We start from the raw sequence: 24,958 nt of genomic DNA, 5'->3' as shown, positions 1-24,958 counted from the left end.
CTGGTTTGCCTAGGGCAGCAGAATCTCTAGACCTGACCTTTCCCCTTCCAATTTGGCCAAGGTTTTCATATCCAAAAAACTCTAGACGTGTTCTTAGTTTGTGAATATCTAGCTTGAACTACCTTAAGGCCCCTGATTTTTAGAAGGTGCTGAGCACTCAGCCTTTGAAAATCAGACCCCTTTAAGGAGTCTGACATTAGGCCTAAGAACATATCTCCATTTGGATTTCTTCCTGCTTAGCTCACTCAGCTGGTTAGTCATTACTCATGCATGTAGCCCCAGAAATTCCAACATACACTCATGGGGTGAGCCTATTAGGAACAGTTTCTACATAGGAGAAGGAGACAACTGAAGAGTCACTTTAGGGACTGGAGGCATCGGCTACTATTGGTACTACACTCATGAGTAAAGTCTGCTTATGGGAGTTCTGGGTTGCAGGAACAGGTCACATACGGCATGGCTGAAATCATACTATCTCTTAGGACCACATGAATTCTGGCATCTTTCTCTTGGTAACATTGCTACAGTCTCCCTAGTTCTGTAACATTTTTTAACTTTGACTCTAAATATGGAATTGTAGTAAAAAACTGTGATGTATTTAACTACTGCTGACATTAAATGGTAACATTCATTAAGATTTCTCTCTTCCACTTGTTATCAAGTCATATTTCAAAGGTCACATTTACCTTCAAGCAGTATTTTACTAGGCTAAATGGCTGGAGCCTGGAAATAAATTAAAATATTGATTAATTTTTAATATGCTCCCCAAATCTCTAGGTCTTTTATAAATCAATATGCCCCTGGAAGGACTATATTCAATATCTGAGAAGTATCCTAGTAATTACTCTCAGGTTTATATCACTGCAGAAACAGACCTACTTCTAGAATAATATCAGGCAGAATCTCACTTCTTATTTAAAGTAACTAGGCTCCTAAATACATCCAGAGCAAAAAGCAAAGTACACCACATGGAAAATTTCATTAGGCAGCTGTGTCAGCCATGTACAAAGTTCTGTCAGATCTTTCCCATCTCTCAACACCTCATGGTTCTGATTTTATGTCCCTGTCTTAATATCAATGTTCACTTTAAACTCTGACCTATTTTTCTGGATTAAGTAAAGAGCACTTTTTTCAAAATCAGCCCAAGGTGGCAAGAGCATATATGTATTTTTGTGGTATCTTTTATGCACATCAATTATAGAAGGGCTTTTAGAGAGCGGTGGAAATAAATTACCTTTATATACACTTAATGTATATAATGACATACAGTATATGGGATATATATAGATGAAAATAATGTGATGTTAATTTGTACCACAATTAGTGACAAAAGAAATTAATATTCTATTGTCTTGCTACAGAGTAGTGCATCTCTTCGGAGTGTCCTGATTTAGGTGGATTTCCTTCTGAATCTCTTAGGTCTGGAAAATTTGGGCTTAATCCTATAAGGTGCTGCCCCCCTGCAATTCCTGTTAATTGCAGTGAGTGCTGAGGGTGCTCAGCATGCTGTACAATTGGGTCCTTTGAATAAGAACAGGTTTTCTTATGACATTTCTGATGTTTCCTGTTTCCACCATAAAAAAACTTTCTTACGGCATTTAGTCATTTCTAAATGACTGCACTGGAACTGGAAAATGCAGAGGCACTTGAAAAGGACAGTCTGTGCCTAGGAAGGGTCCATTTTAGGAATATTAGCATATTCCTATATGATGGACTGAAGGTACAGTAAACATAACTGTCATATATCTGTGCATTTGGTATCCAGCTGCTTTTTTGTCTTGTATTATCTACCCTTAGTGGCCAATCCTACCTCTTCTTTCACAACCTGGGGGGGACCCCAGCAGTGAAACTGGGGTGGTTCTGCTGTGCAGGGGGATGGCAGAATTGGAAAGGGTGCATGAGGGTACACCTCTGCATTATGTAAAGCCTGCTGCATTGGTCCTTCCTCTGTAGCAGTATGTAGGAGTGGGCCATTGGCAGAGCAGGTGCCAGAGGATCTGCAGCTGCCTCATTCTCCATTAGTTGCCCCTTTTAGAATCTTGAAAATCATGTCTTTTCTCAGCAATTTTCCCTGTTTCTACTTGTAAAGGACATGGATGATTGTAAAATTTATGAATATTATATCTGCATGTGATTGTTATTGTGATACATGAGTACTAAGGGTAATTCAGGCCTGGGTTAGATTGAATGTACACAGGAAAGCATACAAACGCTTCTGTCAGCCACCTATTTACTGATAATTAAAGGACAACTAGAGAACCAATTGCTTGGAAATCTGTCTCTGACCTCCCCTGGAGGGCTGCATAAACCAGTTTGGCCAGGTTCAGGAGACTCAGAACTGCGAAATTGTTAAAAGATCTGCCCTGCATAGAGTGGAAGAGAGACACAGGAACTGTGGATAAGCAAACTAAACCCCAATTCCCAGAAGAGGGGATGTCTGGGTAAAGTAGGCTTTGGATAAAACTTGTGTATGTGTGTGTGTGTTAAAAATTCTTTATTCTTATTATGCTTTACTCCTGTTTTTTTCAGATTAGACACCATTTTGTTTTGATCACACACGGGTCTCAGTTCCCACAGGCAAGATTAGGAGGGCTTGAATTCAGTCAAATCTCAGGACTCTTGGTTGGCATACAGTGTACTGTGTCCTAAGACCCAGTCTGTGAGTGGAAGAATCACAGGATTCCACCCAAGGACAGGGGAAGGTGCGAGGCCTAACACTTGAGGAGGTTGCAGTCAGAGAGATATAAAGGGGCAAAAGGTGGAGATAGCCCTGAACTGTCACACTACTTTTCCCCTTTTTCTTCTGCAGCCCAAGGCAACACAGTTTTGCACTGCTCACTTCCCTGTGTGGATAGCATGATTGCAAATCCACTGGCTGTCTCCCTGTTGCCTCTGTCTGTACTGCAAAATGTGTGCACACGCAATAGCAGATTTAACAAGATGCATGGAAATGTGTATTGGAGGGCAAGAAAAGGATGCTGGTGTAAAAATAATCCTGTTAACGCTATTTATTATGCTACTGTGGAGAATGGAAAATAGGTTTAAGTGTTAGGTAATAAAGCAAGTCCTCACTCACCTCTCCAACACCCGAGGTTGTGCGGAGTTGGAATATGGGCCCACAATTCTGTCAGAGACCAGACACAAATGCGTTGATCAACGGGCTCACACTAACCCCAAAGCTTTAGAATAAGTGTGGCCCCTTTATTAGGGGTGAGCATCAATATTTATACACAGAAGTAAACAAAGTGATTAATAAAAGATAATGGTCATGCATAATCAATCAAGATTTTACAGGAAGAGCAAGTTTAACAAGTAAATGCATAGAGATAAAAAGGCTAATGGCTACTTGAGGAAGGGGGTGTCATGAGTAGTTTGCAGGTCAGTGCTTTGTTCAAAAAAAGGTTCAGAAAGGATTATGCAGAGACGGCCAGTCTGGGTGTTTTTTGGCTCCAAAGTTCACCAAAAGTTTAGACCCAACATTCCTCCATTTGTAGCTTTGAGATAACTATTAATCAAAAAGCTACACCCTATTTCAAGATCTCAAGGGCCGCTTGGCAATTTCAGCCTGGGCCAATTCGAAGAGAGTAAGGCTTTTAGCTGAAGTGGGAAAAGAATAAACTGACTTACATGAGTTTATGAGGGAGGGGACACACTGAATACAGCAACACAGTATTATAAGGACTACCATGGCCCCAACAACACCCACCAAGAGGTTTTTAACCCACCCAAATCCGGGCAGCCAATTCCATAAGGCTCCCCACCAATCATAAGGTGGCTGGCCAGAGGAGTAGTTTTTAGCCATTTCCCTTAGGTGTTTGGTACGTTGAAAAGTGTCAGAGTAGGTGTCATTTACAAAAACACAGCATTCTTCATTTATGAGGGCGCAAGTTCCTCCCTGGGCTGCTAACATCATATCTAAAGCCATTCTGTTTTGCAAAGCCAACTGGCGCAGCTGGGACATTTCCCCGGCCTGGTTCTCAAATAGGGTTGCAGTTTCATTGGTCAAAGATTCTAATAGTCCCTGTAGACGGATGATGGCACCCTTTAAGCTAGTGTGACCAGCCCACCGCTGCCAGGACAAACCATCACGGAGATTAATATCTCTGTCAGTTTCACGGATGTTACGAACGTGGGGAAAATGAGGGGGAGTGAGGGAGATCCGAGAAGGCGGTGCTAGCCATGCCAAATAACATGACCCTGCCCAATCAGGGGAGAGAAAATAATAAGCCTTGGGCCCGCACACCCAGTATGTTCCATATAATGCGTTTTGGGTATTCCATTTTTCAAAGTAGGAGGTAACCCACCACCCGTTGTACCACTGTTCCCCTGGTAACGCAGAGGGATCGTTGTGTGAACTGCAGAGGCACAATTTGGTAGTGTTGTCCTCAAAGGGCAGTGTAGTACTGCTTGAGCAGTTGTAGAAGGCAATTGTGTATCCTTTAACAATTAGTTGGACACCTTCGAGATCTGAGCAGGGCTTTTTAAAAACTGACTCTGAAAACCTGCCCCTCCATGAAAAAGTTGAAAAGGTTGGATCGGGGTGAGGGATCCACATATGGGATAAGTGGGATGCGCAAGGCTTGAAGCCAAGATTTTTACTAAAGGCGGTGCCATTAAAATATATGTTGCATTTACTTGTTCCCACAAAAGTTGACCCTTTTTCTTTAACAAAACACAGTGATCCTGTTTGATTGGTTACCCTGAGATATTTGTTAATTGGCACTTCTGTTTTGTCCCATGTAAGATTGGGTTGGACTGGATCTTTTATTCTAGTCGGTGGCATCCAAGTCATATTAGCAGTGGTTAGGGGAATGGGTGTGAAGGGGAGTCCCTGTGCTGCATTTACTGGAAATTGAGTACATACCCAGCAATCACTTCTATTTCCTAAAATACGAGTTTTAACCTCGTGGGAATATCTAATAAAAGCATTATCTTCATAAGCAGAAAATAAACTGAAAAAGCATAAAAAACATACAGTTGTCAGAATAAAGGGTCCTCTCATTTTTTTTGAGTTAATTTAAGTCTAATGTCTGAGAGAGGTAAGCTGGTCCACTGGTCGAAGGCAGTGTCCTCAGTGGTGACAAGAGCTGCTGGTCCGTCACTGTGGTCCACTACGGCTGGCTTGACGTGGGAGTGGTGGATCCAAGATTTGCGTCCTTCCAGGAACACTGCAGTCTGGGTTGTCAAAAGAACCTGGTGGGGTCCAGTAAACCTTGGCTGGAGGGTGTCGTCACGAACGAACTTTTTGGCCCAAACGAAGTCCCCTGGTTGGAACGGGTGGATTTGTTCCTCCAGCGGCACGGTCTGGGAAAACTGCGAGGCTTTCCAAAGGGTACGGAGGCGAGCCTGTAGGGAGAGAAACTGACACGCAGTCATATGATCCCCTCCCAATAGTGAAACATCAGCACGTGGTAGCGCCCCGCCTTTGAAAGGGGGGTGTCCATAGAGCAGTTCAAAGGGGGATAATCCCAATGCGCGGGTTGGGCGAGTACGAAGGTGAAACAGGACCAAGGGAAGTACCTGAGGCCACTTTAATCCTGTTTCCTGACAGTATTTAGCCAATGTAAACTTAAGTTCCCTATTCATACGCTCAACTTTCCCGCTAGACTGGGGGTGGTAGGGTGTATGAAAGGAGTGTGAAATGCCCAGTCCTTGTTCTAAATGGCCAAGGACATGACCAGTAAAGTGAGGTCCGCGATCTGAGTCGAGCACAAGAGGGATGCCAAAACGGGGTACAATATGTCTAAGGAGAATCTTCGCCACTGTGGCAGCAGTACAATTAGCAGTAGGAAAAGCTTCGACCCAGGAAGTCAGAGGGCAAACCAAAACAAGGAGGTGCTTTTTCCCAAAAGCCTTTGGCATATGTACAAAATCAATTTGAAGATGTTGAAATGGAGCAGCAGGCGGAGGTCTTCCACCCTTAATTTTGTTAAGAGGTGGAGCAGGTGCATTACGCTGACATGTGCTGCATGCTTTCACTATTGATAGGCAATAGGGTTGAATGCCTGGAGCATACCAAAAGCGAGCGATAGTGTGCACGAGGGCGTGCGTGCCGTAGTGACCCCCTTTATCATGGTGCCAGCGAACTGCCACAGGGTATGTGGAGCGAGGGAGGCAGGCTCGGCCATCTGGCATAAGCCAGGTCCCTTTGACCAGAGTGGCCCCGAGGCTTTTCCATGATTTTAGTTCAGCAGCGGGTACTGGTACGGGGTGCGGTGGAGTAAAGGAGGAGGTTGCAATAGCCAATGTGGGCATGGCTAAAGGTAAGGTGGCAGCCTTCTTGGCGGAGGCGTCAGCCAGGGCATTCCCACGGGTAACGGGGCTGCTATGTTTAGTATGGGCCCGGCAGTGAACTACAGCCAGGACGGAGGGTTTTTGGAGGGCGTCCAAAAGCTTGTGGATGAGGGGGAGGTGCTGAATGGGTTTACCGGCAGCTGTCTGGAAACCTCGAAACTTCCAGAGGTGGATATGACAATGCACAACTCCAAAAGCATATTTGCTATCAGTAAAAATGGTAACGTCTTACCAGCGGCCAACTGGCAAGCTCGGGCCAGGGCATAGAGTTCAGCGGCTTGGGCTCCCCAGTTGCCTGGCAGTGAGGCGGCCTCTTGAATGTCCCATTCAGAGGTGACAGCATAACCAGTGAAACGCTTGCCATCAACATAGAAGGAGCTTCCGTCCGAGAAGAGGATGCAATCGGGGTTGTCCAGTGGCACGTGAAACAGGTTGTCTCTTATCTGTAAGATGCTGTAAACTACTTCCACACAGTCGTGCTGGTCCTGGGGGACTGGCAGGTCAGGAAGCAAGGTAGCTGGATTAAGGGGTCCACACCTTTCAAAAAGTAGGTTAGTGTCTTCTAAGAGTTCGGCCTCTAGCTGTTGCTGACGATGGGCCGAAAAGACTTGGGTTGTGCCCCTACGCAGAAGGGCTGACAAGGCATGAGAGGTCCAAACCGTGGTAAAATGACCCAGGGTTAGGCTCTTTGCCTTTGTGATCAGCAGGGCAGCTGCTGCCAGAGTCCGGGTGCAGGATGGGGTTCCCTGAGCGACAGGGTCGATTTGCTGAGAGTAAAAAGCAAGCGGGAAATGGTGGGGCCCGCTCAGCTGGGTAAGGACACCACTAGCAATTCCGCCCCTCTCGTGGACAAAAAGGTGAAAGGGTTTGCTGTAATTGGGGGGGCGGAGAGACATGGAGGAGGCCACACTGTCCTTGAGTAACTGAAAGGCTTGAATAGTGTCCGGGGACCACTGCAAAGGGTCAGGAGCAAGGTTAGCAGTGAGTCGGTGGAGCGGTTTGCTTAACTCCCCGCAGGACGGCAACCAGGGGCGACAGAAGCCAATTAATCCTAAGAAACCTCGAAGTTGTTTCTTGGTGTTCGGTAGGGGGCAGTTTTGAATAGTCTTTATGCGGGCTGGGTCCATCTGTCTTTCTTCTGGGGTTAACAGGAAGCCCAGATATCGGACCTTCTGTGAGACCCACTGAATCTTTTTAGGGTCTACCTTGTGGCCTGTGGTGTGTAGGTATAATAAAAGTGCCTTACCATCGATGCGGAGGGCAGCTTCTTCGCGATTACCTAATAGGATGTTATCTACGTATAGGACCAATGTGGATCCCTGCGGACTGGTGAAACCTTCCAAGTCGTGGCGGAGGCACTGGCTGAAAATCGTGGGGCTGTCTCTGTAGCCTTGAGGAAGTCGTTGCCAGACATAACTTTGTCCCTCCCAGGTGAAACCAAAGAGATACTGAGAGTCTGGGTGCACAGGAATGCTGAAAAAAGCTGATTTTAAGTCAATAACAGTGAACCACTCAGCATCCCAAGGGATTTGGCTGATGATAGTAGCTGGGTCAGGAACTACTGCATGAAGAGGGACCACATACTGATTAACAACTCGTAGATCCTGTACAAAGCGCCAACGAACAGGGTCTCCGTCCTTTTTAGGAGGCTTTTTGACAGGCAGCATAGGGGTGTTACAGGGAGTGCGCTGAGGGCGGACTAGCTTTTGCGCAATGAATCCCTCGATAATGGGGCGGATGCCCTCCCGGGCTTCCAGCGACAGGGGGTATTGAGGGACTGACGGGGGGGTTAAGGAAGGCTTTACCTGAATCCTTACGGGCTCTGCCGAAAGGAGCAGGCCAACATCAGTGTCAGAAATTCCCCAGAGGGTTGAAGGCAAGTCAGTGAGGTCAGGGGAGAGAGAGAGAGGTGTTTTCCAATTACCCTGAGTAGGGGCCGAATCTCCTAATACTGTTATCAATAATCCTACCCCTTCAGGAGTGCAGGTTAAAGTAGCCTCAAGCTTACAGAGTAAATCCCGGCCCATCAAAGGGATCGGACAAGCTGGGGAAAAAAGAAAACGGTGAGAAAAACATTTATTAGCATAAATAACATTCAAAGGCAAAGTGAGTCCCGGAGACTGTGGGTTGCCCTCCACCCCAGTCGCAGTTTTAACCTCAGAGGATAGCCAGGGAGAGGGGGCATGATTTAAAAGAGAGAAAGTAGCCCCAGTATCAATGAGGAAAGAGACAGGCAGTCCCTGGACTGAAAGGGTTAAACGAGGCTCTTTGCTGGGAGGGCAGAAAGTGAGAAAGGAGCCGGCTAAAGACATTAAGGAAATAAGACCATCACATTGTTTGCCTTCGCCCCCGGGGTACCGTCATTGAGGAGGCTGAGTTTGCTGCGGCTGCTGCTGTTTCCCGTAGTTGATCCAGGCCTGGGGAATGGGCTGAGCTGGTGGTGCAGGGGTGTATTCCTCACTTGTATAAGCATCTGCGGATGCAACCAGACCCTCTGGGCGTCCCCAGGGGCATTCACGTTTAAAGTGACCAGGCTGTCCGCACTGAAAACAATTTCCTGATGGCTGGGGTCGCCAGGACCCTCTTCCCCGGGCACCCTGGAATCCCCTGCCACGGCCACGGCCTTTGCCTCGAACACCACCGTGAAAAGCTAAAGCCATCAGCTTATATTCTTCCTTTTTCTATTTTTTTTTACTACTTTCCCTTTCTTTCTCCCAGGCAAAATCAGCTACTTCCAACACTGAAGTGACTGACTCACCTCCCCAACCAGGGCGAAACTTTAAGAAGTAATCCCTTACAGGGGGCACCGACTGATTCACAAAAAATGAAATAAGAGTAGGGTGGTCTGCTTCTCTTTTAGGATCCATCTGAGTGAACATTCGGGCCCCCTCCAATAGCCTCGACCAGAACTTTCTGGGCGGCTCATCAGATTCCTGCCGAATCTGCATGAACTTAGCCTGATTAGGCGAGCGGCGAGCCATTTCCTTGAGTCTCTCTAACAATCGCTCTCTATCTGTTCGCAGCTGAGTCAGCCTTAGCTGAGTCCAGTCTAGGGGATTCCAGCCAGCGGCCAGATCCCGCCTATCCATCCAAGTAACATTAGCTGCATTGCTATTTCCCCATGTCCTTTCTGCCATCCACAATCTACTACGTTCTTCTCCAGTCAAAACTCTACTTAACAACTGATCCACATCCGTATAAGTAGGATTATAACTTAAAAACAATCTTTCTAGAAGTTCTATGATTTTTCGGGGATTTTCCCCAAAAGACCCTGACAACTGTCCCCACTCTTTCAAATCCCATTCTAGCCATCCTTTATATTCCACAATACTAGCATGTTGCAATCGTCCATCATTGCTCATATAAGGTTGATCGTGCACCTGTAAAGGCATCTCTATAACCATACTTTTATTATTTGCAAGAGATTTGACAGAGACATCCTCTGGGCTATCCTCAGGGGGGGGGCATGCACCCTGCTGTACCTGCTTGGACCTAAGCCTAGTAACTTTGCCCGTCCAATTCCTCCTCATCCTTCTGCACAAATTCCAATCTGGGATCCTGCAGATTCCCCTCTGCTACAAGGAGAGAGTTCCCCTGCGGAGGAATAGGGGCAGGTGCAGAGGGGACCAGCTGACGAGTCAAAACACGCCGTGGTCTACACCCTTCATCGAAATAACCTGGAGGGGGTTCACTCTCGGGAGAGTACCTGACTGCCATAATTTTTAAAGATTTCCACAGCTCTGCTGCTGTGTCCCAACAAAACCAGTAACATAACTGTCCCGGATGGTCTTTTTCGATCTGGCTCTTTACTCCTCTTAAGGCAGCCTGTTCGAAAGAGCCATACGAAGGCCACCTCATCTCCGAGTCGGCCAATACCGCGGTATACCCAGTCCAATTCCTTACACATAGTGTGTACAACTTCTTCCTAGACATTCCTGTCTGTACTGGGAGTTTCCCTTCGTTCCATAACTTATTTACAATTCCCAACGGACTCTCAAGAGGCACGCTAGTCCCTTGACCCATGGTGTCTGACAGGAGCCCTCCAACTGGCGTTTACCCTGCTGTCCAATACACGACCCCTCAATATTGAATTGGCTAGGAGAAATCTCCTGTGGCGCCTTGCCAATTCATATATGAGTGATCCGACCACTGGACAGAGGTACCGCACCAGAAGGAATCCCGGACGAGCCCCCAAATTGTTAGGTAATAAAGCAAGTCCTCACTCACCTCTCCAACACCCGAGGTTGTGCGGAGTTGGAATATGGGCCCACAATTCTGTCAGAGACCAGACACAAATGCGTTGATCAACGGGCTCACACTAACCCCAAAGCTTTAGAATAAGTGTGGCCCCTTTATTAGGGGTGAGCATCAATATTTATACACAGAAGTAAACAAAGTGATTAATAAAAGATAATGGTCATGCATAATCAATCAAGATTTTACAGGAAGAGCAAGTTTAACAAGTAAATGCATAGAGATAAAAAGGCTAATGGCTACTTGAGGAAGGGGGTGTCATGAGTAGTTTGCAGGTCAGTGCTTTGTTCAAAAAAAGGTTCAGAAAGGATTATGCAGAGACGGCCAGTCTGGGTGTTTTTTGGCTCCAAAGTTCACCAAAAGTTTAGACCCAACATAAGTATATACAAGACTACTATGCAATTCCCTTCACATCTCTCATTCTGCTTTTGTAAGGTGGTGTCCCTCTTCTGCTCCTGCTCCATTTTGCAAGGCATACTCATAGAGTAGACAGCCTTAGAAAGGATGCAAAATATGCAACCCACCCTCCTCAAACTCCTGCAAAGTTAAAACTCTCCCACTCTAACTCCCATTACAGATGACTTTTGCAGTGTGACCTGAAAGTCAACAAAATCAAACTTGGCTAGAAAAGTGAAAGAAGCAAATTCCAAAAGTTGAGGACACTTGCTCTGAAAATACCCTGCCTCTATCCTCTCTCATTTAAAGGAAGATTTTAGCTCAAGCACCTCAGCTTATCTCAACTGTTGAGTTATCATCTAGGGAGTTTACCACTACAGATTCTAAGAGTATGGTTTTACTACTCATACCTTGGTACGTAAATACCTCCATATATATCTGGAAAGTGTAAAAGGAAGATGTCTGCTCTCCCAAGTTAGTTGAGAGTCTTGATAAAAGACGCATGCATTATGTTAGCCATTTCCAATGTTATTTGCTATGTAGCTTTTTAAATATCAGGCACACCACAAGCAAGATAGTGTCACTAACATGGCAAAATCATGAGTTTAGATATAGCACTTGGAAAGTGTGTGAAATAGAAAAAAAATACGGAAAGCAAATATAGTTTTGGAAGACGGAGGGTCACATCTCTTCAGAGGAGGAGCTGCTTGAATTGGGAAAAGCAAGGGGATGAATTTGAAAATGTGTATTTATTTTAAAGTAAAAACTTCTAAACCCCAGTCTGTGATGAAGAGGGTGAATTCATATCGGCCAAGCCTGACATTGGCTGTTATGGTAATGCTGATCCATACAAGAATCTCCATTGTGATAGTTCAGTTTGATCACAATGATGCCTTTTCTATTGTCCCAAGTTTCTGTTTTATGTAGACCAGTAGCTGTTACCTTCCTTAGCAGTATTCACTCAGACTGCCTCATGTTCTTGAAATATCAGGAGGTCACATAAACTAGCATCTGTAAACAATACCCTGTACAGTACACTCTAATAAGGAAAGAGTGCATTCAGTTACTAGATCAGTGTCCTCATTAGAATCATCAATGTCGTCTCTAGAAGCTGTTCACATCCAACCGTTAATCGAACTATCCCCTTCCTTCATTATCATCAGAGTCCTGCAGAGGCAGAAATCCAATGTTATGCTATAAAATATTGGCATCATTGACTTATATTTAGCTTGTGCCATTTGCCTTAATTCAAATGTCTGACGTTACACAGTTTGCAAATAAAAGCTAATGTTTAAGGGCAAAGTTATTTTATTGAAAACATAAATTGACTGGAAGTATCACTCATGGCCGGCTCCAGGCACCAGCTAAGGAAGCAGGTGCTTGGGGCGGCCAATAGAAAGGGGCAGCACTCCATTCCTGATCTGGTCGGCACACCGGGTCTTCGGCAGCAATTCGGTGGTGGGTCCCTCAGTCCCTCTCCTCCTCTTTGAGCTGCCGCCGAAGTGCCGCCAAAGAAGAAGAGAGGGAGTGAAGGACCCACCAATGAATTGCCGCAGAAGACTGAAGTGGACCGATTCAGCTGCCGCCGAAGTGCTGCCGATCGGTTGGTTGGTTGGTTGGTTGGTTGGTTGGTTGGTTGGTTGGTTGGTTGGTTGGTTTGTTTTCCTCACCACTTGGGGTGGCAAAAAAGCTGGAGCCGGCCCTGGTATCACTGACCTGTTGACTGAGTCCAGATTTACCAGAAGACCCATTGCCCACTTTCACTGTACTGTAGGAATAGCAATTGACCAGCAAATCTGATAGACACAAGGACTGCAATACTAGATCAAACCTATGGCTTGTCTAGTCAAGCAGTGTCTAGAACCATGATGGTGAAAGAAACCTTGTAATGGACAGTTAGGTGGTAGTCTACTCATAGGGGAAGCTTAGCTATTGACTTATGCCCTGAGTCAGGAGGGTTTATAAATGTTTGTTTGTTTGTTTTGGGTATCTGTGGATAGTCTTAAAAAAAGAACAAGAGTACTTGTGGCACCTTAGAGACTAACAAATTTATTTCAGCATAAGCTTTCGTGGGCTACAGTTCACTTCTTCGGATGCATAGAATAGAACACACAGACAGAAGATATTTATACATACAAAGAACATGAAAAGTTGGAAGTACCCATACCAACTGTAAGAGTCCAATCAATTGAAATGAGCTACTATCAGCAGGAGAAAAAAAACCTTTGAAGCGATAATCAAGATGACCCATAGAAGGTATGAGGAGAACTTAATATGGGGAAATAGATTCAACATGGGGAAATTTCTATGGGTCATCTCAATTGATTGGGGCCTCTCTGTATTACAATACAAATAATAATTGAAGAACAGATACAGCAGACTCCCCCCAACATCTGTCTCTAATATTAATCTTTCTTGGTTCTTTGGAGATTGTTTTTTTCATGTGCAAACAAATCTCTCATCATATACAATTTCAAATACCCTTTACCCTGTAGAGAAATAGTCTACTGCATAATATCTGTGGGAGACATGTGATTTTTATTTTCTAGCATTGCTATGATAATGGGCTGAAACATGGTGGTTTTCTCCCCCCTCCCCTTTCATTTCTCTTTAAGTCTGTTCTTTTGTCTGTTAGCTGCCAGTCGGATGTACTAGAAAGAACAAAAGAACATCAATAACTAGAAGAGATATCTGGCTAGATATCATGGTGCAGGCGCTTACATTGTCAGAACTCCATTGACTTTAATGGAGCTCTGACAATTATCAGCTGAGGATCTGCCCCACTATACATACGCTGGATATCATTAACAGCAGTGACCCACAGTCTGTAGAAGCAGCTCTGCAGGGTAAAAATTTGCCTAGTGTGGTGGGGCAGCACAATGCCCATGTGTCACTTAATTCCCACTTCAGTGATACATGGTTCACTTGAGGTTTGAGTGATGCATCAGATTTATGCAGGCTATCTGTCCACATGTGAATGTCACCACTAGTGAGCCAAAATCCTCATCTTGTCACATGAGCCATTGAAGAAGGCAGAATAAATATCTAGGATATGTGCCCAATTTAGATGCAAACTGTTTAAGATATCTCAGCAGATCATGGCAACAGAACAGAAAAAATAATTGTGGGGGAGAAGGTGTGTGGGCAGCAGAGTTGGAGAGGCAGTAATTCATGATGTTCTGGGATGTCTCTGCTAGGAATGCTGTTTTACAATTTCTCTTCAACTTTAATATTTTTAAAACTCAATTAAGAAAAAGGCTGGGGCTAGTGATGTCTTCCATCTGCTGTATCATATGAACATCACTTTGTTTCATCTTTATGTTCCTTGCCACAGGTCAGGGTAGCTCAGTCATACTCTGTAATTTATACTTGAATTGTAAAAATGATGAGAGTATTACAGTATTCAAATGCTTATTAATGCTGATCTCTGTGCACTGTATAGAATATTATCCAGATTCAGAAGTAGAACGAGTATGAGCGTTGGGAGGTTTGTGTAGCTCCAGACATCCTCCAGTTTTACTCAATGCATTGAATCAGATCTGCAGGAGACACCTAAAGTGTACAAATCTGAGTCCATCCCACTTCTGTGTTGGGTTACATTGTCCTACCACCCAATGGATTAAAAATGGATTGAAGTTAATGGCAGATGAGGGTGCCAAGTAACTTCCAGGCAAGGCTCAGCACCACACAAGATTGTACCCATGGTAACAGCATGAAAACGTACCAAAGGACACTCAAGGTACAAACATTTAAGATCAGAACATTTTAAAGTTTGAGGATACTCCACTTAGGAAGGAACAATCAGTTACACATGCGTACAAACTGGGAAATGACTGCCAAAGAAGGAATACTGCTAAAAGGAATCTGGGGGTTATAGTGGATCAGAAGCAAAATATGAATTAACAGTGTCAGACTCTTGCAAAAAAAATCATTCTGGGATGTATTAGCAGAAGTGTTGTAAGCAAGACACAGAAAGTAATTCTTCCACTCTACTCCACACTGATATGGCCTCAGCTGGAATATTGTGTCCAGTTCTGGGTGCCACATTTCAGGAAAGAGGTGGACAAAATGGAGGAAGTCCAGAGAAGAGCAACAAAAATGATTAAAGGTCTAGAAAACATGTCCTCTGAGGGAAGATTGAAAAAATTGGGTTTGTTTAGTCTGGAGAAGAGAAGACTGAGGAGGGACATGATAACAGTTTTCAAGTACATAAAAGGTTGTTACAAGGAGAAGAGGGGAAAAATTGTTCTCTTTAACCTCTGAGAAGCAAAGAGCTTAAATTGCAGCAAGGGCGATTTAGATTTCACATTAAACTCTGGAATAAATTGCCTGTGGAGGTTGTGGAATCTCCATCATTGGAGATTTTTAGAGCAGGTTAGACAAACACCTGTCAAAGATAGTCTAGATAATATTTAGTCCTTTAAATCTCTTTACTTGCACACTGCTCCTGCCACCCCTGATTCTGCAGCAGACCAATCACTGGGCTGGTCTCTGGCATACAGCAGAGCAGCCTCATGGCTGTTCTCTTTTATGCTAGTTGCTAGTGGCTCCCAATGTGCAGGGATTGCTGGTATGTAAAAGACACTTTGTGCCACAATGGGGAACCTGGTGAGGATACAACCGCTCATATGCCACCTGAAGATTCCCTCATGCAGGAGAGATCCTTGGGGGATGGAATCACTGGTTGTCAGGTTTATATGTGCCACCTGAGCAGAATCTCTCCCTTGATCTTTTGTGACATCTACGAATGGCTAAATGAAAACACAGTAATTAACCATACTAAGTGTGGTAAAGTAATGGAAGGATATTATTTCTATAATATGGAAGCTAGAGAACAATGGTCAAAATTCTCTCTAGGCACATTCATAGTTAAGGCATATGGTGATTACTATCTGCTATGATTAGATATGTCTTACTATAATAGCCAGTAGTATAATTACAGTATGGGACCACATTCAGCAGTGATATAACTGGTGCTTTAAGTTATACTTTTCTTATTACTAGCAATTATACCTTGCTACAGGCAAATGACACAGGCCATCTCTCACTTGTCTCTCACTGCCTTTCCCTCCCGCCCACCCCCTCTCCCCAGCTTTGCACAGTTGAACAATTTCTTTTCATCTCAATCATCACTCTCTCCAGTTCCCCATTTTAAAAACCACTATTTTCAATTTTTGCTAAACTGCCTTCTGTATATTCCTTGGCAAGTGCATTTTAATTTAATCAACCAATGCTCGCTAGACCCTAGATTTTCCCCTAATGTTCATCCTATTTATCACACCCTGTACATTCTCCAGGACTGAATCCAATATAACATCTCATTTTTTTTTGATTGCTCAACAAATTGTGTGGGAGAACAGTTCTATATTACATTTAGAAACTTGAGCTCAAGACATTCCACAGTTCTCACTTGAGTCACTTTTAGGGCAATTGAAATTCCCTGTGATCAGTGCTATAGCCTCTTTAAAAGCCTCTGTTATCTGCATAAATATTGGCAGATTTGCGTTTTCATCATGCCCTGGAGATCTATAATGACTTCTCACTATCTTTTTGACCATTTCTATCTGTAACCTTAATCCAAATTACCTGTTGCAGTAGCTAAATTACATATGCCACATTTTTAGTTACATATTAATGCCCTTTCTCACTTACACTGCTACTTTCTCTTTTTTCAGCCAATCCTACTTTTAGATAATATATACTGAAATTGGAATATCCTGGCCAGTTTTCCACTTTTGGATTTAATTGTGGAATCCAGTCTCAGGCAATGGAAATCTTGCCGCTGCAGGTAGGGCCCTTAATGAGTCAGCAATGATTTTAAAAACAAGTCCTTTATATCTCCAGTTTTGTCAATCCCCTAACGCCATTTTACAAAAGATTATTCTCAATTATTGCAAATATAGTATGTTCACACATTTTATCTGCTTTCTGTACTCAGCTGTCTATGCCTGAAACCCTGCAATACTCTTATTATGCTCCCTTATTTGTAAAAACCTTCCTTTTTGGATAAAGAGTGTTCTATAAATGCAAAACTAGTGAGGGGGAATGAATCCGCTGGCACTTTCTGTTCGCACCCCAATCTGAGGTGGTTCTAATAACTGTTAGGCTTGAGTTCTGGACTGAGATTATTTTAAAGAATAAACAAACTGGCCTATATAGAAAAACTGGTGATTTTGACAGTTCTTAATCACTGATCATTTTATAAACAAAATCCAAAAATCACCTCCACCTCTTGACCCCAGTGAAAGGCTGAATCAATGCTGCTAGTAATCTCAGCAGAGAGGCCAAGAACTGAGTGGACCTGAAGAATGAGAGCCTAGTCTTATTCCCATTAAGCCAGGGGCAAAACTCTCTTTGGTTACATGGGAGTAGGACTGGGTCCTGAACTATCACCTCATCCCTAGACATAGTCCCTCCAGTTCAGAGTTGAGGCACATTAGCAGGACCATATGGGGAAATTTGCACTGCTGCTACTCACAGACTCATAGACTTTAAGGCCAGAAGAGACCATTATGATCATGTAGTCTGACCTCCTGTACAATGCAGGCCACAGAACATTGTCCACCCACTCCTGTAATACATCCATAACCTCTGGTTGAGTTACTGAAGCCTTCAAATCATAATTTAAAGACTTCAGCTTACAGAGAATCCCCCATTTACTCTAGTTTAAACCTGCAAGTGGCCCATGCCCCATGCCGCAAAGGAAGGCAAAACAAAAACAACCCTGGATCTCTGCCAATCTGACTTGGGGGAAAGTTCCTTCCTGACCCAAATATGGTGGTCAGTTGGACCCTGAGCATTTTGGCAAGACCCACTAGCCAGACACCTAGGAATACTTTATCTGTAATAATGGAGAGCCCTCCCTATCTAGTGTCCCATCACTGACTATTGAGGATATTTGCTAATATCACTCACAGATGGATTACATGCCAGTATAGTCAGTCTCATCATACCATTCCTTCCATAAACTTATTAAGCTCAGTCTTGAAGCCAGTTAAGTTTTTTTGTCCCCACTGCTTCTCTTAACGGCTGTTCCAGAGCTTTACTCCTCTTATAGTTAGAAACGTTTGTCTAATTTCAAGCCTAAACTTGTTGATGATCAGTTTATATCCATTTGTTCTTGTGTCCACATTGGCCCTTACTTTAAATAACTCCTCTCCCCTCAGTGGTATTGATCCCTCTGATGTATTTACAATCAGACCACCTCTCAGCCTTCATATGGTTAAGGTAAACAAGTCAAGCTCTTTGAGTCTCCTCTCGTAAGGTAGGTTTTACATTCCTCTGTTCATCCTAGTAGTCCTTCTTTGCACCTGTTTGAATTCATCTTTCTTAAACATGGAAGACCAGAACTGCATACAGTATTCCAGATGAGGTCTCACCAGTGCCTTGTATAATGGTACTAACACTTCCCTATCTCTATTGAAAATACCTGGCTCGATGCACCCTAGGATTGTATTAGCCTTTTTCATGTCTGCATCATATTGATGCCTGTAATCAACTAATACACCCAGGTCTTTCTCCTTTGTTGCTTCCAACTGATAAGTCCCCACTTTATAGCAAAATTCTTGGCTTAAGTCATATGACTGCACTATTAAATTTCATTCCATTTCTATTGGTCCAGTTTTCAAGGTAGTCCAAATCTTCTTGTGTGATATTCCGGTCCTCCTCAGTATTGCCAATGCCTCCCAATTTTGTGTCATTTGCAAATTTTATTAGCACACTCCCACTTTTTGTGCCAAGGTTATTAATGAAAATATTAAATAAGATTGGTCCTAAGACTGATCCCAGAGGAAGCTCCACTAGTAACCTTCCTCCAGCCTGACAGTTCACATTTCAGTATGACCTGTTGTAGTCTCCCCTCTAACCAGTTCCTTATCCACCTTTCAATTATCATATAAATCCCCATCTTCTCCAATTTAACTAATATTTCCCTTGTGGAACAGTATGCCTTACTGAAATCCAGGTAGATTAAATCTACTGCATTTCCTTTGTTTAAAAAATCAGTTATCATCTCAACGAAGGAGATTAAGTCGATCTGACATGATCTACATTTTGTAAATCCATGTTGTCCTTAACTACTCTCTCTTTCAAAATTTGTTATATTTGTTCAAAGGAGAATAGTGTTAGGTTTCAGTGCTGTGAATCAAAGAACTATGATGAGTACCATATAATGTTGTTTAATTTTCTGGGTGCCCAGGATAAAGTCTTTCCCCCATCACTATTATGCTAGAGGAATTCACCATTTGTGTGTGTGTAGAAGGCTCACTGAAAGCATCAAACTCTATACAATTAACTTCCTTAAGTACCTTTGATAGCCCAGAATGATGTGCCCAGAAACATTGTGGGGTTTTTTTACCCAAACAGTGGCACTTCTGTCCAACTTCTGCTTCCCTTCAATTCTTCACCATCTTGTTAGCCACTTTTAGTCTATAACTCACAGCCTGCAGCTGATACTGGCTACAGTCCCAAAAACATCGGTTTGCTCCTTTGTTTTGCTTTCTAAAATCAAGTGTCTGAACCTTTGAAATGCTGGCTTTGCTCTCTCTGGTGTCATTTATACCCACAAGATCTGTATGTGACTAATGTGCAAACTATACATCCAGTACAAAGTTAATTAGAAGCTGATTCTAGAGAGGAGAGATTGACGAGTTTGGACACAGAATCATAAGCAGTGCAAAATCTTTTATGAAGTTCTTCATCTTGTGTTGTGTGAAATGCATCTTCTACCAGTGCAAACAGAAATAATGCATGTTGTGGTGTATTTTAAACAAAGTTTAAGATATATATTTTTCTGATGCTAAGCTATTGCAATTTCTATACTAGTACTTATTTACTAGTATTCATGTGTGGTGACAAATATCAAACCACCAGTCAATTGAGTAGGACTTCAAAATAACTCTTAAATCATATCATTATCATGACCTGGATTACCTTTTCCCCTGGGAAGGGAGGCTTTGGGTTGGAAAAACCCATGACAGTCATCTTGATGAGTTTCCCTGGTATATTCTAATGGGGTAGTAGGATGGACCTCACATATGGAGCTGCTAGTGATTCTGCCTGCAGAAGCTGTGAATCCCCTGACACTCCAGGCTGGCTAAGGGACTTACCGGCAGTGTATTATTTAGCCAGTAGATGTCTCTGTGTGGTGCATAGAGTTCAGGACAGGGTACAGTCCCTGGTAAACAAGAGAGATAAAGCTGGAACTCAAGCTGTGTGGAAACTTGCTTTTTGGTGTCCATAGTTTGTGGTGGCTTTCTTTAATAACCGCCTCTTATTTGTCAGTCTGTGTTTTCATATAATAACAGAGACTCTCTGCTCCTTCTGGTTCCTTGATAGTGAGGCTGCTTTGCTTCTCTCTAGCCACTGCTTTGAGGAGAGCTTTCCTATTTCCAAGAGTGGTTGTGGAATAATTAACACATAATATCTGAGGGGCCACACTTGTCCACTCACTCTCTAGCTGAGGATTCTTGACCTCAGAGGCCCCAGACAGGGAACAATAATGCTATGAAGTTAACTGACCTCTCCCCCTCAAGTGGAAAGGAATGAAAGTGGAGAAGGAGTGTATCCAAAAAGAGGGAACTCTCGATGAAGATTTTACTAGGCAGATGATCTGGGCTACTATGCATAAGGAGTGGTGAAAGATGAAGGACCATATCTCAGAAAAGTGAATTAAGAAATTAAAGGGAATTACAATGGCTCTGTTAATGTGTGCTCACCCTGAATGGGTGTGACCACCTCAAATACAGGTAATGCGGGGATGGGCTATAGGTTGAACATAAATATAAGGTCATTTCAGAGTAAAAGCTCTCCCTCCAGTTACTGAACACATTTCATTCATCCCTCACATTAGTGGCAATAGGTTAGTCAGCTGATAGGTATCCTCTTTGTTAACTGTTTGCACTTGGAAGTCAAAGCAATGCCTGAATAAACTGCAGAAAAGGCCAGAGGAGAAGTGGAAGCATCGAGAATGAATGAGAACTTAACATAGCTTCAGATTTAAAAAAAAACAACAAAAAAAACCTCCCACTCAACTATATGTCTTTATAAACATGTTTATATATCTTTTTGTTTTCAATTCCTGTGTCCATTTATCTGTTGTATTACTGTCTGGGGAAAAACAGGCCATATTTCACTGAAGCAGACAATAGAGTGACCCATTGGGTTATTACTACATTCATTCCCACACACAAGAAACCGAAGAATCTAATACATTAAATAGTGATTTCATTTCAAGTGCTAGCAAGATGCCAAAACTCCAAGGGGAGCTGTGAAGCTTGGAAGCCAATGAGGCTCCAATTGCATCTTGAGCTCCCAACTCCCATAAAAAGCTGTTCCCCCCATATAAAATCCTTCTCTATCTTTTGAGTATAATCAGCAGCCTTATGGAGCATGAAGTATATGGATTGATTTAAATATTTTTCAGAATGATACAGAGAAATAATGAAATAAATAGAGCAGTTCTATTCACCCAACTAAATAATTTAGGAAAAACAAACCATGACTACTGGGTAAGGTGCCTACCAATCCAACTGGAAGGAGCTGAGCTTGGGACATAAACTTCCAATTTCCTGGCAGAATTCTGTGATGTTTTGCAGTAATCTGTTTGCATGCTAGGGGAAGAGCATGGCCAAATATATCCAAGACCACAAGTGTCACACATCCAGCACATACTTATGCATTTATATGGTTTGCATGGCAAATGCAAAACTTAACATTCCATTAAATTCAAATAAAGTTTCTAGCCCTTGCAAAGTTCCCCTTTCAAATGTGAACAGAGTATAACTAATGCAGCAAAGTCTTCTGGGTTCTGCAGATAATCTGAAATAATGGATCAGAGAGAAGTAGATACCCCTGCTCCCCATTAATCTCATTGGACTGTTAATTCTAAAACTGATTGAAGACATCTGACATGCCGTCAGCTATTTTATCACTGGTGGTTTTATCAAATGGGCTGGGAACTGGGCTTCCAGCAAAGCCCATAGGTGGAGAATTGTGATCCATTCCCTGTGGCTCATTCCCATCTTCTGGCAAACAGACTAGGGACACCATCCCTGCCTATCCTGGCTAATAGCCATTGATGGACCTATGAATCTATCTAGCCCCCTTTTGAACCCCATTATAGTATTGGCCTTCACAGCATCCTCCGGCAAAGAGTTCTACAGGTTGACTGTGTGTTGTGTGTGAAGAAATACTTCCTTTTGTTTGTTTTAAACCTGCTGCCTATTATTTTCATTTGGTGACCCCTAGGTCTTGTGTTATGAGAAGAAGTAAATAACACTTCCTTATTTACTTTTTCCACACCAGTCATGATTTTATAGACCTGAATCATATCCCCCTTAGTCGTCTCTTTTCCAAACCAAAAAGTCTCAGTTTTATTAATATCTCCTCATACGGAAGTTGTTCCATAACCCTAATAATTTTTGTTGCCCCGTTCTGAACCTTTTCCAATTCCAGTATATCTTTTTTGACATGGGATGACCACATCTGTACACAGAATTCAAGATGTTGACGTATCATGGATTTATATAGCGGTAACATGATATTTTCTGTCTTATTATCTATCCCTTTCCTAATGACGCCCAACGTTCTGTTTGCTTTTTTAACTGCCACTGCACATTGAGTGGATGTTTTCAGAGAACTATCAGCAATGACTCCAAGATCTCTTTCTTGCATGGTAACATCTAATTCAGACCCCATCATTTTATCTGTATAGTTTGGATTATGTTTTCAAATGTGCATTAGTTTGCATTTATCAACACTGAATTTCATCTGCCACTTTGTTGCCCAGTCATCTAGTTTTGAGAGAACCTTTTGTAGCTCTTCACAGTCTGCCTGGGACTTAACTCTCTTGAGTAGTTTTGTATCATCTGCAAATTTTGTCACCTCACTGCTTACCCCTTTTTCCAGATCATTTATGAATATATTGAATAGGACTGATCTCAGTACAGATCCCTGGGGGACACCACTATTTACCTCTCTTCATTCTGAAAACTGATCATTTAGTCATGCCTTTTGTTTCCTATCTTTTAAACAGTTACCAGTCCATGAGAGGACCTTCCCTCTTATCCCATGACAGCTTACTTTGCTTAAGAGCCTTTGGTGAGGGGCCTTGTCAAAGGCTTTCTGAGAATCTAGTTCCACTGGATACCCCTTGTCGACATGCTTGTTGACCTCCTCAAAGAATTCTCATAGATTGGTGAGGCATGATTTCCCTTTACAAAAAACATGTTGACTCTTCCCCAAATACAATCCACAGGAGTGGTATGGGGGAATAGGGGATAACATTTCTCTGGGATCAGAAGCCTAGACTTGCCTGATTAACTCATCCTCTGCATCTGGGGAAAGAGGTGGAATTTAATTAGCTGACCCTTCTAAAAAAAGAGTTCAGTGGGAATGCAGGGGAGGACTGCAATATCATTCAGAAAGTGGAGATGCCTGGGTGGTGCTCCCAATGAACTGTCACTGGATTTACTGCTGAGAGGAACCGTTTAAAAAAACCAAATAGACAAGAGGGAAGATTGTCTGGAGAGCACTTGAGGACTGCGGCTCTGAGGTAAGAGTCATGACATCTTGTTGGGAATTACTGGTGCAAGAGGCTGATTTTGGGGAAGGGACTCCTATGCTTGCACAGACTTTGAAGTAAGAGTCTGCAATGGAGGGAAGGGGAATTATGTTTTAGTAAGAAGGCTTAATTGAAAAAACTACCCCAGCTGAAGATAATTTCCCTGGATTCCTTGAGAAACACAGACAAAGGTTAACCTAGGTTGCTAGGTGGCCAGGCAGAATAAAGCTGGGTCTGACTGGAGGCAGGACATGTTAGATTAGGCCTTTCTATTACAGAACCACAGGAATGCAGGATCTAGATCAAAAATCGCACAATGGCTCGTGAGTATGACATATCTAAGTAAGGGAAGGGAGGGAGGGAGGCTTAGAAGTTTACTTATGTTCCAGTCAGCATCTGAACTTTTGGATGCTGATTTGATCCAAACCTGTAAACAAGAGATGGTCCTGAAGCCCAGAGCTCCGGATTTGAACTGTGACTCCTAACTTTCAACAAATTCAGATCTAGATCTGCACTTCACATTTCAAGGTTAGGTCTATAAAGAACCCCAAATGAACACTAAAACTGAATGTCCAAATGTGGGGTAAGTTTGAATCAACATCCAAACTTCATGGTCCATCTCTATCTTTTTTTATCATTCTTAATACAAAATAATGGTACAAAGCGTGAAGAAAGATATAGTTGTGTGTTTTTGTTAATCACAGACATACACTGCTAAATAAGACCCTGCTTTAGGGAAAATGCTCAAGTTCTTGACTTTAAATTGCTTAAATTAAAATGAAAGCATGTGCTTAAGTGCTGTCATGAATAAAGATGCTTTCCTAAATCAGGGAATAAGTACCTAATAGAAACAGGGATAATGCTCCAGGAATTCTTTTTGGACTGGACTTCAGTGACCGAAGAATGTCCTCTAGAATATGATTTCTGGGGAGAACATGTCACTTTCTGGATTTGTTTTGATTGGGGTACATATAAACTGCAGTTGCTGTTCTCACTTTTTAAAAAAATACTGTTTTTTCCCTTATTATTTCTTTCAGAAAATTTGCTTGCTTAAGTTTGTACATGTGGTGCGATCATCCTTGTCGTTGATAGACCTGTCATGGAGAAACATTGCATATGCCTCGTCTGAAGATAACACACTTCTATCTGCTAAATGAATGTACTAGGTATGAAACTTGCTGCTTGAGGTTATATATTCCTGGTGTCTGGGCAAGGAACAGGCCAGAGGGCAATCCCCATCCTGCTCGTACAGCAGTAGGAAATACAGAAGCTGTGCTTCATTAGTTTTGCTATTTGTCTTTCTCTTTTGACACTCCTGCTTAGAAAATAGAGGAAATCACACAGAAAAATACATGAGAATATGAAGAGCCTCACTGAAAGACAGTGTGGTTTGTTAAGTGCTGTGGAATGTCAGTGGCAATGCTGTCAGTTACAGCTTCTCAGTGCTGTTGT

The sequence above is a fragment of the Gopherus evgoodei genome, chromosome 4 (genome assembly GCF_007399415.2).
Source record: "Gopherus evgoodei ecotype Sinaloan lineage chromosome 4, rGopEvg1_v1.p, whole genome shotgun sequence".
Taxonomy (NCBI): Eukaryota; Metazoa; Chordata; order Testudines; family Testudinidae; genus Gopherus; species Gopherus evgoodei.
Note: the sequence above shows the minus strand (reverse complement) of the source record.